Genomic DNA, 13649 nt, shown 5'->3' with positions numbered 1-13649 from the left:
AGTTAAAAAAACACAATATAAAAAAGCTGACTACATGAGTGGGAGGATTTAACTGGAAATGTAGTTTTCTGACATATATATATATATATATATATATATATATATATATATATATATATATATATATATATATATATATATATATATATATATATATATATAGTATATGTGCAGTGTTATCAAAACACTTCCAATGTCAGTTGCAGATTACCTGTCACTAAAATCAATTGCTGCGTCAAAGTTAAAATGCCAGTATACAAAAGGTTTACTAATTTAAAAATCCTGACTAATGGCCCAATGAACGCTCACCACTAAGGCGAGGTGATAAAAAAATGTATCTTGTCCCTACATAGTTTTCTTTATAAAGAGGAGATATCCCTACATTACAATATAACTTAGGTTTAAAAAATCGGAAATATTGTGCGATTTCTCTCCATTTGGTATAATTATTTGATTTATATTTTTGCATATTTACCAAAAATAAAAAAAATTGCAAAATACAGGGAGTGCAGAATTATTAGGCAAGTTGTATTTTTGAGGATTAATTTTATTATTGAACAACAACCATGTTCTCAATGAACCCAAAAAACTCATTAATATCAAAGCTGAATAGTTTTGGAAGTAGTTTTTAGTTTGTTTTTAGTTATAGCTATTTTAGGGGGATATCTGTGTGTGCAGGTGACTATTACTGTGCATAATTATTAGGCAACATAACGAAAAACAAATATATACCCATTTCAATTATTTATTTTTACCAGTGAAACCAATATAACATCTCAACATTCACAAATATACATTTCTGACATTCAAAAACAAACAAAAACAAATCAGTGACCAATATAGCCACCTTTCTTTGCAAGGACACTCAAAAGCCTGCCATCCATGGATTCTGTCAGTGTTTTGATCTGTTCACCATCAACATTGCGTGCAGCAGCAACCACAGCCTCCCAGACACTGTTCAGAGAGGTGTACTGTTTTCCCTCCTTGTAAATCTCACATTTGATGATGGACCACAGGTTCTCAATGGGGTTCAGATCAGGTGAACAAGGAGGCCATGTCATTAGATTTTCTTCTTTTATACCCTTTCTTGCCAGCCACGCTGTGATGGAACATTGTCCTGCATGAAAATCATGTTTTTCTTGAAGGATGCAGACTTCTTCCTGTACCACTGCTTGAAGAAGGTGTCTTCCAGAAACTGGCAGTAGGACTGGGAGTTGAGCTTGACTCCATCCTCAACCCGAAAAGGCCCCACAAGCTCATCTTTGATGATACCAGCCCAAACCAGTACTCCACCTCCACCTTGCTGGCGTCTGAGTCTGACTGAAGCTCTCTGCCCTTTACCAATCCAGCCACGGGCCCATCCATCTGGCCCATCAAGACTCACTCTCATTTCATCAGTCCATAAACCTTAGAAAAATCAGTCTTGAGATATTTCTTGGCCCAGTCTTGACGTTTCACCTTGTGTGTCTTGTTCAGTGGTGGTCGTCTTTCAGCCTTTCTTACCTTGGCCATGTCTCTGAGTATTGTACACCTTGTGCTTTTGGGCACTCCAGTGATGTTGCAGCTCTGAAATATGGCCAAACTGGTGGCAAGTGGCATCTTGGCAGCTGCACGCTTGACTTTTCTCAGTTCATGGGCAGTTATTTTGCGCCTTGGTTTTTCCACACTCTTCTTGCGACCCTGTTGACTATTTTGAATGAAACGCTTGATTGTTCGATGATCACGCTTCAGAAGCTTTGCAATTTTAAGAGTGCTGCATCCCTCTGCAAGATATCTCACTATTTTTGACTTTTCTGAGCCTGTCAAGTCCTTCTTTTGACCCATTTTGCCAAAGGAAAGGAAGTTGCCTAATAATTATGCACACTTGATATAGGGTGTTGATATCATTAGACCACACCCCTTCTCATTACAGAGATGCACATCACCTAATATGCTTAATTGGTAGTAGGCTTTCGAGCCTATACAGCTTGGAGTAAGACAACATGCATAAAGAGGATGATGTTGTCAAAATACTCATTTGCCTAATAATTCTGCACTCCCTATATACAAAATGAGAATAAATTATCTAAATAAACTAACATATAAACTGTCATACTGTAACGTTGCATAAAGCATTAAGTGTAACCTATAGGAACATATACCTGAAACACTGTGGAATCTTTATACAGTTCTCAAACCAACACCTTCATTTGTGCAGCCCCTTCCTAAATTGGCACAATATTAAAAACATAACTACTTTTAGCCAAACCTCATTGAGGCACAAAACTCTAAGACTAAATAAAAAAATAAATTATGCAATGACGCCATCCATCTACAAAAGATTATCTTGCACTATGTATGCAAATAACGGACACTAGCTAATCCCAATAAACTGGCATTCAAAGGGTCGCCTAGTAGTGGCTAAAGCCCTAATTGTCCTTCAGTAAAACACGGCTCTCAGGGATATATGTTTTTTAAAAATGGTAGCTTTACAGTGATCTGGGATGTACCATTACATACAAGAATTTCACTATTTTATATTTTTTGAAATGTATTTCTTCATACGACAGAGGATATTTGTCAGCCATCTTAGGAGTCAGCTTTTGCTATACAAATGTAGTTGAACATTGATTTTATCTAAATCCCTCTATTTTCTGGTCATTGTATCATCCATAATTTTATTAATGCTGCATGATTCATCTCTACCACAGCTAATTCTATTTTTAGTAATAGATTACTTGAAAAACAAACTGTTCCTCCATATAGATATTGGAACCTTTCCTTTTTCCACTCACTATCAACACTAATATTTATTTTGTTACTGTAGCTTGTACCATGGATATTAGTATTTGTATTATTATTATTATTATTATTATTAATAATAATATTAATAATAATAATAACAAAGAGTAGAAGGTCCTCTAACAAAAATGCACAAAAGAACAAACATCCATCTGGAACAACTCTTGTGTTTTTATTTACAGGCTATTTACATATCTCTAACTAGTTAATGATATTGTGTCTTGGTCTTGATATTCTCCAGATAAAGTTGTTTTGAAGCATAGAGTTCTCCCTCAACAACCCTACGTTTGCTTATATAGGGTGAAATAACTGATCAGGATGTAACATGCAAAATAAAAGGGACGTGAAACCCACATTTTTCATTTATTATTCATATAGAGCATGCAATTTTAAAAATGTTTCTAATGTATTTCTATTATATAATTTGTTTCATTCGCTTTGTATCCTTTGTTGAAAAGTATACCTGGGTAGGCTCCGAAGCTGCTGATTGGTGGCTGCACATATATACATCTTGTCATTGGCTTTCAGCTCACTCCCACTAGTGTATTACTGCTTTTTCAACAAAGAATACCAAGAGAATGAAGCAAATTAGTTAATAGAAGTAAATTCGAAAGTTGTTTTAAATTGTATCTATCTGAATCATGAAAGAAAAAAATTTGGATTTCAAATCCTTTTAAAGGGGAATTGAATTTTTTCTGTATGGCAAAAAAAGGTCACAAAAAGAGTTTGGGACAAGGGAAAGAGCAATCATCTCCCCCACATTTGTAACATGTTCTGTTTAAAAAATATGCTAATAAAAATGATTTAACCATAAAGGGGCATTGAACGCTAAATACTCATTTAAAGGGAAAGTAAAGTCAAAATTAAACTTACATGGTTTAGGTAGAGCATGCATTTTTAACCCCTTAACGACACACGTCGTACAGGGTATGTCAGACACAAACTGGTCGTTAGGGGTTTAAAGCGGCTGGAAGCGATCCTGACGCTTTCAAGGTATTGCCGTGATTCCTCGATATTGAGGCATCACTGCAATACCTTTTTCAAACACTGATGCAGAGAGAGCCACTCTGTGGCCCTCTCTGCATCGGCCAGCGATGGTGCGATAGTTGGTGGGTGAGAGCTGCTGCAGAGAGAAGGGTGGGTGGCCATCGCTGGGGGGAATGACGACAGAGGGGGGTGGGATCACGCGCGGGGGCGCACCGGGAGCGTGCACGGGTCTGGGCATGCGCACAGTGGTGAAGGCAGGAGTGCGCATGGGGCGGGAGGGGATTTAAGCCCTACACTATGGAACAGTGTAAATGGAAGGAGGGAGAGAAGAGGGGGGACATTTTCTATCTAAGGGATCTGGGAGGGGGTGGGGGTTGGTTATTGAGGGGGGAAGCTACACTACAGAAAAATAAATAATAAAAAAATAAAATAAAAAATATTTTTTTAAATATGTATGCAAACTGGGTACTTGCAGACAGCGCCTGCTAGTACCCAAGATGGCGGACAATAAGGTTGAGAGGAAGGGTTAGAGAGCTGTTTAGGGGGGATCAGGGAGGTTGGGGGCTAAGGGGGGATCCTACATAACAGAATAAGTATTTATTTTTTTGTATTATTTTTTTTTTTAAAAAAAGCCTTTAATTTTAGTACTAGCAGACATTCTGCCAGTACTTAAGATGGTGGGGACAATTGTGGGGTGGGGGAGGGAAGAGAGCAGTTTGAGAGGGGTCAGGGAGGGATCAGGGGTGGGGTGTGTCAGGTGGGAGGCTGATCTCTAAACGAAAGCTAAAATTAACCCTTCACTGCTGAGCATAATACAAGTGTGGTGCGCAGCAGCATTTAGCAGCCTTCTAATTATCAAAAAGCAATGCCAAAGCCAAATATGTCTGCTATTTCTGAACAAAGGGGATCCCAGAGAAGCATTTACAACCATTTGTGCCATAACTGCACAAGCTGTTTGTAAATAATTTCAGTGTGAAACCTAAAGTTTGTGAAAAAGTGAGAATTTTTTTTATTTGATCGCATTTGATGGTAAAATGGTGGCATGAAATATACCAAAATTGGCCAAGATCAATACTTTGGGTTGTCTACTACACTACACTAAAGCTAAAATTAACCCTACAAGCTCCCTACAAACTCCCTAATTAACCCTTTCACCGCTGGGTATAATACACGTGTGGTGTGCAGTGTCATTTTGCAGCTTTCTAATTATCAAAAAGTAACTCCAGAGCCATATATGTCTGCTATTTTTGAAAAAGGGGATCCCAGAGAAGCAGTTACAACCATTTGTGCCATAATTGCACAAGCTGTTTGTAAATAATTTCAGTGAGAAACCTAAAGTTTGTGAAAAATGTGAACTTTTTTTTTTATTTGATCGCATTTGGCGGTGAAATGGTGGCATGAAATATACCAAAATGGACCTAGATCAATACTTTGGTTGTCTACTAAAAAAAATATATACATGGCAAGGGATATTCAGGGATTCCTGACAGATATCAGTGTTCCAACGTAACTATCGCTAATTTTGAAAAAAATGGTTTGGAAATAGCAAAGTGCTACTTGTATTTATTGCCCTCTAACTAGCAAAAAAAAGCAAAGAACATGTAAACATTGGGTATTTCTAAACTCAGGACAAAATTTGGAAACTATTTAGCATGGTTGTTTTTTGGTGGTTGTAGATGTGTAACAGATTTAAGGGGTCAAAGTTAGAAAAAGTGTGTTTTTTTCAATTTTTTCATCATATTTTACAACATTTTTTATAGTAAATTATAAGATACTAGTCCTAAAGCCCGTGTACACGGGCCATTTTTTGCAGTACAGCAGTCCCACCCCTTGCTCTCTCTCCCCTCTCTTTTACTCTCTCCCCCCTCTCTTTTACTCTCTCTCTCTCCCCCCTCTCTTTTGCTCTCTCTCTCCCCCTCTCTTTTGCTCTCTATCCCCCCCTCTCTTTTGCTCTCTCTCTCCCCCCTCTCTTTTGCTCTCTCTCTCCCCCGTCTCTTTTGCTCTCTCTCTCCCCCCTCTCTTTTGCTCTCTTCCCCCTCTCTTTTGCTCTCTCTCCCCCTCTTTTGCTGTCTCTCTCTCTCCCTCTCTTTTGCTCTCTCACTCTCCCCTCTTCTGCTGTCTCTCTCCCTCTCTTTTGCTCTCTCTCTCTTCCCCCTCTCGTTTGCTCGCTCTCCTCTTGTTTGCTCTCTTTCTCCTTTCTTTTGCTCTCTCTCTTCCCCCCTCTCGTTTGCTCTCTCTCCTCTCGTTTGCTCTCTCTCTCCTCTCGTTTACTCTCTCTCTCCTCTCTTTTGCTGTCTCTCTCCCTCTCTTTTGCTCTCTCTCCCCCCTCTCCTTTGCGCTCTCTCCCCCCTCTCTTTTGCACTCTCTCCCCCCTCTCTTTTGCGCACTCTCCCCCCTCTCTTTTGCGCACTCTCCCCCCTCTCTTTTGCGCTCTCTCCCCCCTCTCTTTTGTGCTCTCTCCCCCCCCCTCTCGTTTGTGCTCTCACCCCCTCTCTTTTGCTGTCTCTTTCCCCCTCTCTTTTGCTGTCTCTCTCCCCCTCTCTTTTGCTGTTTCTCTCCCCCTCTCTTTTGTGCTCTCTCCCCCTCTCTTTTGCTGTCTCTCTCCCCCCTCTCTTTTGCTGTCTCTCTCCCCCCTCTCTTTTGCGCACTCTCCCCCCTCTCTTTTGCGCACTCTCCCCCTCTCTTTTGCGCACTCCCCCCCCTCTCTTTTGCGCTCTCTCCCCCCTCTCTTTTGCGCACTCTCCCCCCTCTCTTTTGCGCACTCTCCCCCCTCTCTTTTGCGCACTCTCCCCCTCTCTTTTGCGCACTCTCCCCCCTCTCTTTTGCGCACTCTCCCCCTCTCTTTTGCGCACTCTCCCCCCTCTCTTTTGCGCTCTCTCCCCCCTCTCTTTTGCGCACTCTCCCCCCTCTCTTTTGCGCACTCTCCCCCTCTCTTTTGCTGTCTCTCTCCCCCTCTCTTTTGCTGTCTCTCTCCCCCTCTCTTTTGTGCTTTCTCCCCCCTCTCTTTTGCTGTCTCTCTCCCCCCTCTCTTTTGCTGTCTCTCTCCCCCTCTCTTTTGCTGTCTCTCTCCCCCTCTCTTTTGCGCTCTCCCCCCTCTCTTTTGCGCTCTCTCCCCCCTCTCTTTTGCGCACTCTCCCCCCTCTCTTTTGCGCACTCTCCCCCTCTCTTTTGCACACTCTCCCCCCTCTCTTTTGTGCTCTCTCCCCCCTCTCTTTTGTGCTCTCTTCCCCCTCTCTTTTGCTGTCTCTGTCCCCCCTCTCTTTTGCTGTCTCTCTCCCCCTCTCTTTTGCTGTCTCTCTCCCCCCTCTCTTTTGCTGTCTCTCTCCCCCCTCTCTTTTTCTGTCTCTCTCCCCCTCTCTTTTTCTGTCTCTCTCCCCCTCTCTTTTCTGTCTCTCTCCCCCTCTCTCTTTTGCTGTCTCTCCCCCCCCTCTCTTTTGCTGTCTCTCTCCTCCTCTCTCTTTTGCTGTCTCTCTCCCCTCTCTTTTGCTGTCTCTCTCCCCCCTCTCTTTTGCTGTCTCTCCCCCCTCTCTTTTTCTGTCTCTCTCCCCCTCTCTCTTTTGCTGTCTCTCTCTCTCTCTCTCCTTCTCTCTCTCCCCCCTCTTCTGCTCTCTCTATTCACCCTCTTCTGCTCTCTCTATCCCCCCTCTTTAGAGCTCTATGTCTCTCGGCAGCCCCGGCATCTGGCCCTGCCCAGTCCCGTCCATGTCACGCCTGGCCACACCCACGCCGCAACCCGCCTGGCCACACCCACTCCACCACATGACGCCAGGTCAGTTGGAAGGCCAGGTGTGTTTGTCCTCACGTGCAGTCTCTACTGCGCATGACAGCTTCGGACAAACACATAGCCTTTTATTATATAGGATGATAAAAATAATGGTATCTTTAGAAAGTCCATTTAATGGCAAGAAAAACGGTATATAATATGTGTGGGTACAGTAAATGAGTAAGAGGAAAATTACAGCTAAACACAAACGCGCACTCTCCCCCCTCTCTTTTGTGCTCTCTCCCCCCTCTCTTTTGCGCACTCTCCCCCCTCTCTTTTGCGCACTCTCCCCCCTCTCTTTTGCGCACTCTCCCCCTCTCTTTTGCTGTCTCTCTCCCCCTCTCTTTTGCTGTCTCTCTCCCCCTCTCTTTTGTGCTCTCTCCCCCCTCTCTTTTGCTGTCTCTCTCCCCCCTCTCTTTTGCTGTCTCTCTCCCCCTCTCTTTTGCTGTCTCTCTCCCCCTCTCTTTTGCGCTCTCCCCCCTCTCTTTTGCGCTCTCTCCCCCCTCTCTTTTGCACACTCTCCCCCCTCTCTTTTGCGCACTCTCCCCCTCTCTTTTGTGCACTCCCCCCCTCTCTTTTGCGCACTCCCCCCCTCTCTTTTGTGCTCTCTCCCCCCTCTCTTTTGTGCTCTCTTCCCCCTCTCTTTTGCTGTCTCTGTCCCCCCTCTCTTTTGCTGTCTCTCTCCCCCTCTCTTTTGTGCTCTCTCTCTCCCCCCTCTCTTTTGCTGTCTGTCTCCCCCCTCTCTTTTTCTGTCTCTCTCCCCCTCTCTTTTTCTGTCTCTCTCCCCCTCTCTTTTTCTGTCTCTCTCCCCCTCTCTCTTTTGCTGTCTCTCTCCCCCCTCTCTTTTGCTGTCTCTCTCCTCCTCTCTCTTTTGCTGTCTCTCTCCCCTCTCTTTTGCTGTCTCTCTCCCCCCTCTCTTTTGCTGTCTCTCCCCCCTCTCTTTTTCTGTCTCTCTCCCCCTCTCTCTTTTGCTGTCTCTCTCTCTCTCCTTCTCTCTCTCCCCCCTCTTCTGCTCTCTCTATTCACCCTCTTCTGCTCTCTGTATCCCCCCTCTTTAGAGCTTTATGTCTCTCGGCAGCCTCGGCATCTGGCCCTGCCCAGTCCCGTCCATGTCACGCCTGGCCACACCCACGCCGCACCCGCCTGGCCACACCCACTCCACCACATGACGCCAGGTCAGTTGGAAGGCCAGGTGTGTTTGTCCTCACGTGCAGTCTCTACTGCGCATGACAGCTTCGGACAAACACATAGCCTTTTATTATATAGGATGATAAAAATAATGGTATCTTTAGAAAGTCCATTTAATGGCGAGAAAAACGGTATATAATATGTGTGGGTACAGTAAATGAGTAAGAGGAAAATTACAGCTAAACACAAACACCACAGAAATGTAAAAATAGCCCTGGTCCTTAAAGTGAAGGTCAAGTCTGGCATAGTCGCTCACAACGTTATACAGTAAATATAAAATGAGATAGATGTTCATTCATGAATTTTCATACTAAGCGTTTAAAATTGCAATTTTCAACTTATAAATCGCCGCCGTTTTATTTCTATAGTCCGCCCGCCATCTTTCTAAAAATGATTGACAGTTTTTAACGCTGTTATAGCCAATCTTATGGCTAGATTACAAGTTGTGCGTTAGGGTAAAAAAACAGCGTTATAAGGTCCTAACGCTGCTTTTTCCCTACCGCTGCTATTACGAGTCTTGAAGGTTTAGGGTCACCGCACACTTCTTTGGCCTTACCGCAAAACGACTTACGTAAACTTCGTAAAGTCTTTTTTCTATGGGACTTCCATAGCGCCGGTATTACGAGTCTGTCCTGGGAGGCCAAAAAGTGAGCGGTACACCCTACCCTGTCAAGATCCGTAACGCATTCTAAAGTCAGTAGTTAAGAGTTTTATGGTACAACGCCGTAACATAAAACTCATAACTAAAGTGCAAAAAAGTACACTAACACCCATAAACTACCTATTAACCCCTAAACCGAGGCCCTCCCGCATCGCAAACACTATAATAACCTTTTTAACCCATAATCTGCCGCTCCGGAAACCGCCGCCACCTACATTATATTTATGAACCCCTAATCTGCTGCCCCCAACATCGCCGACACCAACATTATATTTATTAACCCCTAATCTGCCGCCCCAATGTCGCCGCAACATACCTACACTTATTAACCCCTAATCTGCCACCCCCAACGTCGCCGCCACTATATTAAAGTTATTAACCCCTAAATCTACAGGGAGTGCAGAATTATTAGGCAAATGAGTATTTTGACCACATCATCCTCTTTATGCATGTTGTCTTACTCCAAGCTGTATAGGCTCGAAAGCCTACTACCAATTAAGCATATTAGGTGATGTGCATCTCTGTAATGAGAAGGGGTGTGGTCTAATGACATCAACACCCTATATCAGGTGTGCATAATTATTAGGCAACTTCCTTTCCTTTGGCAAAATGGGTCAAAAGAAGGACTTGACAGGCTCAAAAAAGTCAAAAATAGTGAGATATCTTGCAGAGGGATGCAGCACTCTTAAAATTGCAAAGCTTTTGAAGCGTGATCATCGAACAATCAAGCGTTTCATTCAAAATAGTCAACAGGGTCGCAAGAAGCGTGTGGAAAAACCAAGGCGCAAAATAACTGCCCATGAACTGAGAATAGTCAAGCGTGCAGCTGCCAAGATGCCACTTGCCACCAGTTTGGCCATATTTCAGAGCTGCAACATCACTGGAGTGCCCAAAAGCACAAGGTGTACAATACTCAGAGACATGGCCAAGGTAAGAAAGGCTGAAAGATGACCACCACTGAACAACACACACAAGCTGAAACGTCAAGACTGGGCCAAGAAATATCTCAAGACTGATTTTTCTAAGGTTTTATGGACTGATGAAATGAGAGTGAGTCTTGATGGGCCAGATGGATGGGCCCGTGGCTGGATTGGTAAAGGGCAGAGAGCTCCAGTCCGACTCAGACGCCAGCAAGGTGGAGGTGGAGTACTGGTTTGGGCTGGTATCATCAAAGATGAGCTTGTGGGGCCTTTTCGGGTTGAGGATGGAGTCAAGCTCAACTCCCAGTCCTACTGCCAGTTTCTGGAAGACACCTTCTTCAAGCAGTGGTACAGGCTGTGGTTGCTGCTGCACGCAATGTTGATGGTGAACAGATCAAAACACTGACAGAATCCATGGATGGCAGGCTTTTGAGTGTCCTTGCAAAGAAAGGTGGCTATATTGGTCACTGATTTGTTTTTGTTTTGTTTTTGAATGTCAGAAATGTATATTTGTTAATGTTGAGATGTTATATTGGTTTCACTGGTAAAAATAAATAATTGAAATGGGTATATATTTGTTTTTTGTTAAGTTGCCTAATAATTATGCACAGTAATAGTCACCTGCACACACAGATATCCCCCTAAAATAGCTATAACTAAAAACAAACTAAAAACTACTTCCAAAACTATTCAGCTTTGATATTAATGAGTTTTTTGGGTTCATTGAGAAAATGGTTGTTGTTCAATAATAAAATTAATCCTCAAAAATACAACTTGCCTAATAATTCTGCACTCCCTGTAAGTCTAACCCTAACCCTAACACCCCCTAACTTAAATATAATTTAAATAAATCTAAAGAAAATTACTAACATTACCTAAATTACTCCTATTTAAAACTAAATACTTACATATAAAATAAACCCTAAACTAGCTACAATATAACTAATAGTTACATTTGTAGCTAGCTTAGGATTTATTTTTATTTTACAGGCAAGTTTGTATTTATTTTAACTAGGTAGAATAGTTATTAAATAGTTATTAACTATTTAATAACTACTTAGCTAAAATAAATACAAAAGTACCTGTAAAATAAAACCTAACCTAAGTTACACTAACACCTAACACTACACTATAATTAAATAAATTAACTAAATCAATTAAATTAGCTAAAGTACAAAAAAAAACCCCACTAAATTACAGAAAATAATAAACAAATTACAAGATATTTAAACTAATTACACCTAATCTAATAGCCCTATCAAAATAAAAAAGCCTGCCAAAATAAAAAAAAAAAACCCTAGCCTAAACTAAACTATCAATAGCCCTTAAAAGTGCCTTTTGCGGGGCATTGCCCCAAAGTAATCAGCTCTTTTACCTGTAAAAAAATACAAACAACCCCCCCAACACTAAAATCCACCACCCACACAACCAACCCCCCAAATAAAATACTATCTAAAAAAACCTAAGCTCCCCATTGCCCTGAAAAGGACATTTGGATGGGCATTGCCCTTAAAAGGGCAGCTAGCTCTTTTGCAAGCCCAAACCCTAACCAAAAAATAAAACCCACCCAATACACCCTTAAAAAACCTAACACTAACCCCCTGAAGATCGACTAACCGGGAGTAGTCTTCATCCAAGCCGGGCCGAAGTCCTCAACGAAGCCGGGAGAAGTCTTCATCCAAGCCGGACGAAGTGGTCCTCCAGACGGGCAGAAGTCTTCATCCAGATGGCATCTTCTATCTTCATCCATACGGGGTGGAGCGGGTCCATCTTCAAGACATCCGACGCGGAGCATCCTCTTCAACCGACGACTAAAGATGAATGAAGGTACCTTTAAGTGACGTCATCCAAGATGGTGTCCCTAGAATTCTATCAGCCAATCGGAATTAAGGTAGAAAAAAATCCTATTGGCTGATGCAATCAGCCAATAGGATTGAAGTTCAATCCTATTGGCTGAACCAATCAGCCAATAGGATTGAGCTTGCATTCTATTGGCTAATTGGAACAGGCAAAAGAGGGTGTATTGGGTCGGTTTTATTTTTATGTTTGGGTTTGGGCTTGCAAAAGAGCTAACTGCCCTTTTAAGGGCAATGCCCATCCAAATGCCCTTTTCAGGGCAATGGGGAGCTTAGTGTTTTTTAGATAGTATTTTATTTGGGGGGGGTTGGTTGTGTGGGTAGTGGGTTTTACTGTTGGGGGGTTGTTTGTATTTTTTTTTACAGGTAAAAGAGCTGATTACTTTGGGGCAATGCCCCGCAAAACTCCCTTTTAAGGGCTATTGGTAGTTTAGTTTAGGCTAGGTTTTTTTTTATTTTAGGGGGGCTTTTTTATTTTGATAGGGCTATTAGATTAGGTGTAATTAGTTTAAATATCTTGTAATTTGTTTATTATTTTCTGTAATTTAGTGTGGTTTTTTTTGTACTTTAGCTAATTTAATTCATTTAATTGTTATTAATTTAGTTAATTTATTTAATTATAGTGTAGTGTTAGGTGTTAGTGTAACTTAGGTTAGGTTTTATTTTACAGGTAAGTTTGTATTTATTTTAGCTAGGTAGTTATTAAATAGCTAATAATTATTTAATAACTATTGTACCTAGTTAAAATAAATACAAACTTGCCTGTAAAATAAAAATAAACCCTAATCTAGCTACAATGTAACTATTAGTTATATCGTAGCTAGCTTATGGTTTATTTTATAGGTAAGTATTTAGTTTTAAATAGGAATAATTTAGGTAATGATAGTAATTTTCTTTAGATTTATTTAAATTATATTTAAGTTAGGGGGTGTTAGGGTTAGACTTAGGTTTAGGGGTTAATACATTTAGTATAGTGGCGGCGACGTTGAGGGCGGCAGATTAGGGGTTAATAAGTGTAGTTAGGTGGCAGCGACATTGGGGGCGGCAGATTAGGGGTTAATAAATATAATGTATGTGGCAGCGATGTTGGGGGCAGAAGATTAGGGGTTCATAAGTATAATGTAGGTGGCGGCGGTGTCCGGAGCGGCAGATTAGGGGTTAATAAGAATAATGTAGGTGTCGGCGATGTTGGGGGCGGCAAATTAGGGGTTAATAAGTGTAAGATTAGGGGAGTTTAGACTCGGGGTTCATGTTAGGGTGTTAGGTGTAAACATAACTTTTATTTCCCCATAGGAATCAATGGGGCTGCGTTAAGGAGCTTTACACTGCTTTTTTGCAGGTGTAAGACTTTTTTTCAGCCGGCTCTCCCCATTGATTCCTATGGGGAAATCGTGCACGAGCACGTACGACCAGCTCATCGCTGACTTAAGCAGCGCTGGTATTGTAGTGCGGTAATGAGCAAAATTTTGCTCAACGCTCACTTCTTGTCTTTT

The sequence above is a fragment of the Bombina bombina genome, chromosome 6, assembly GCF_027579735.1.
Source record: "Bombina bombina isolate aBomBom1 chromosome 6, aBomBom1.pri, whole genome shotgun sequence".
In the NCBI taxonomy this organism is placed as follows: Eukaryota; Metazoa; Chordata; class Amphibia; order Anura; family Bombinatoridae; genus Bombina; species Bombina bombina.
This window is presented reverse-complemented; position numbering follows the sequence as displayed.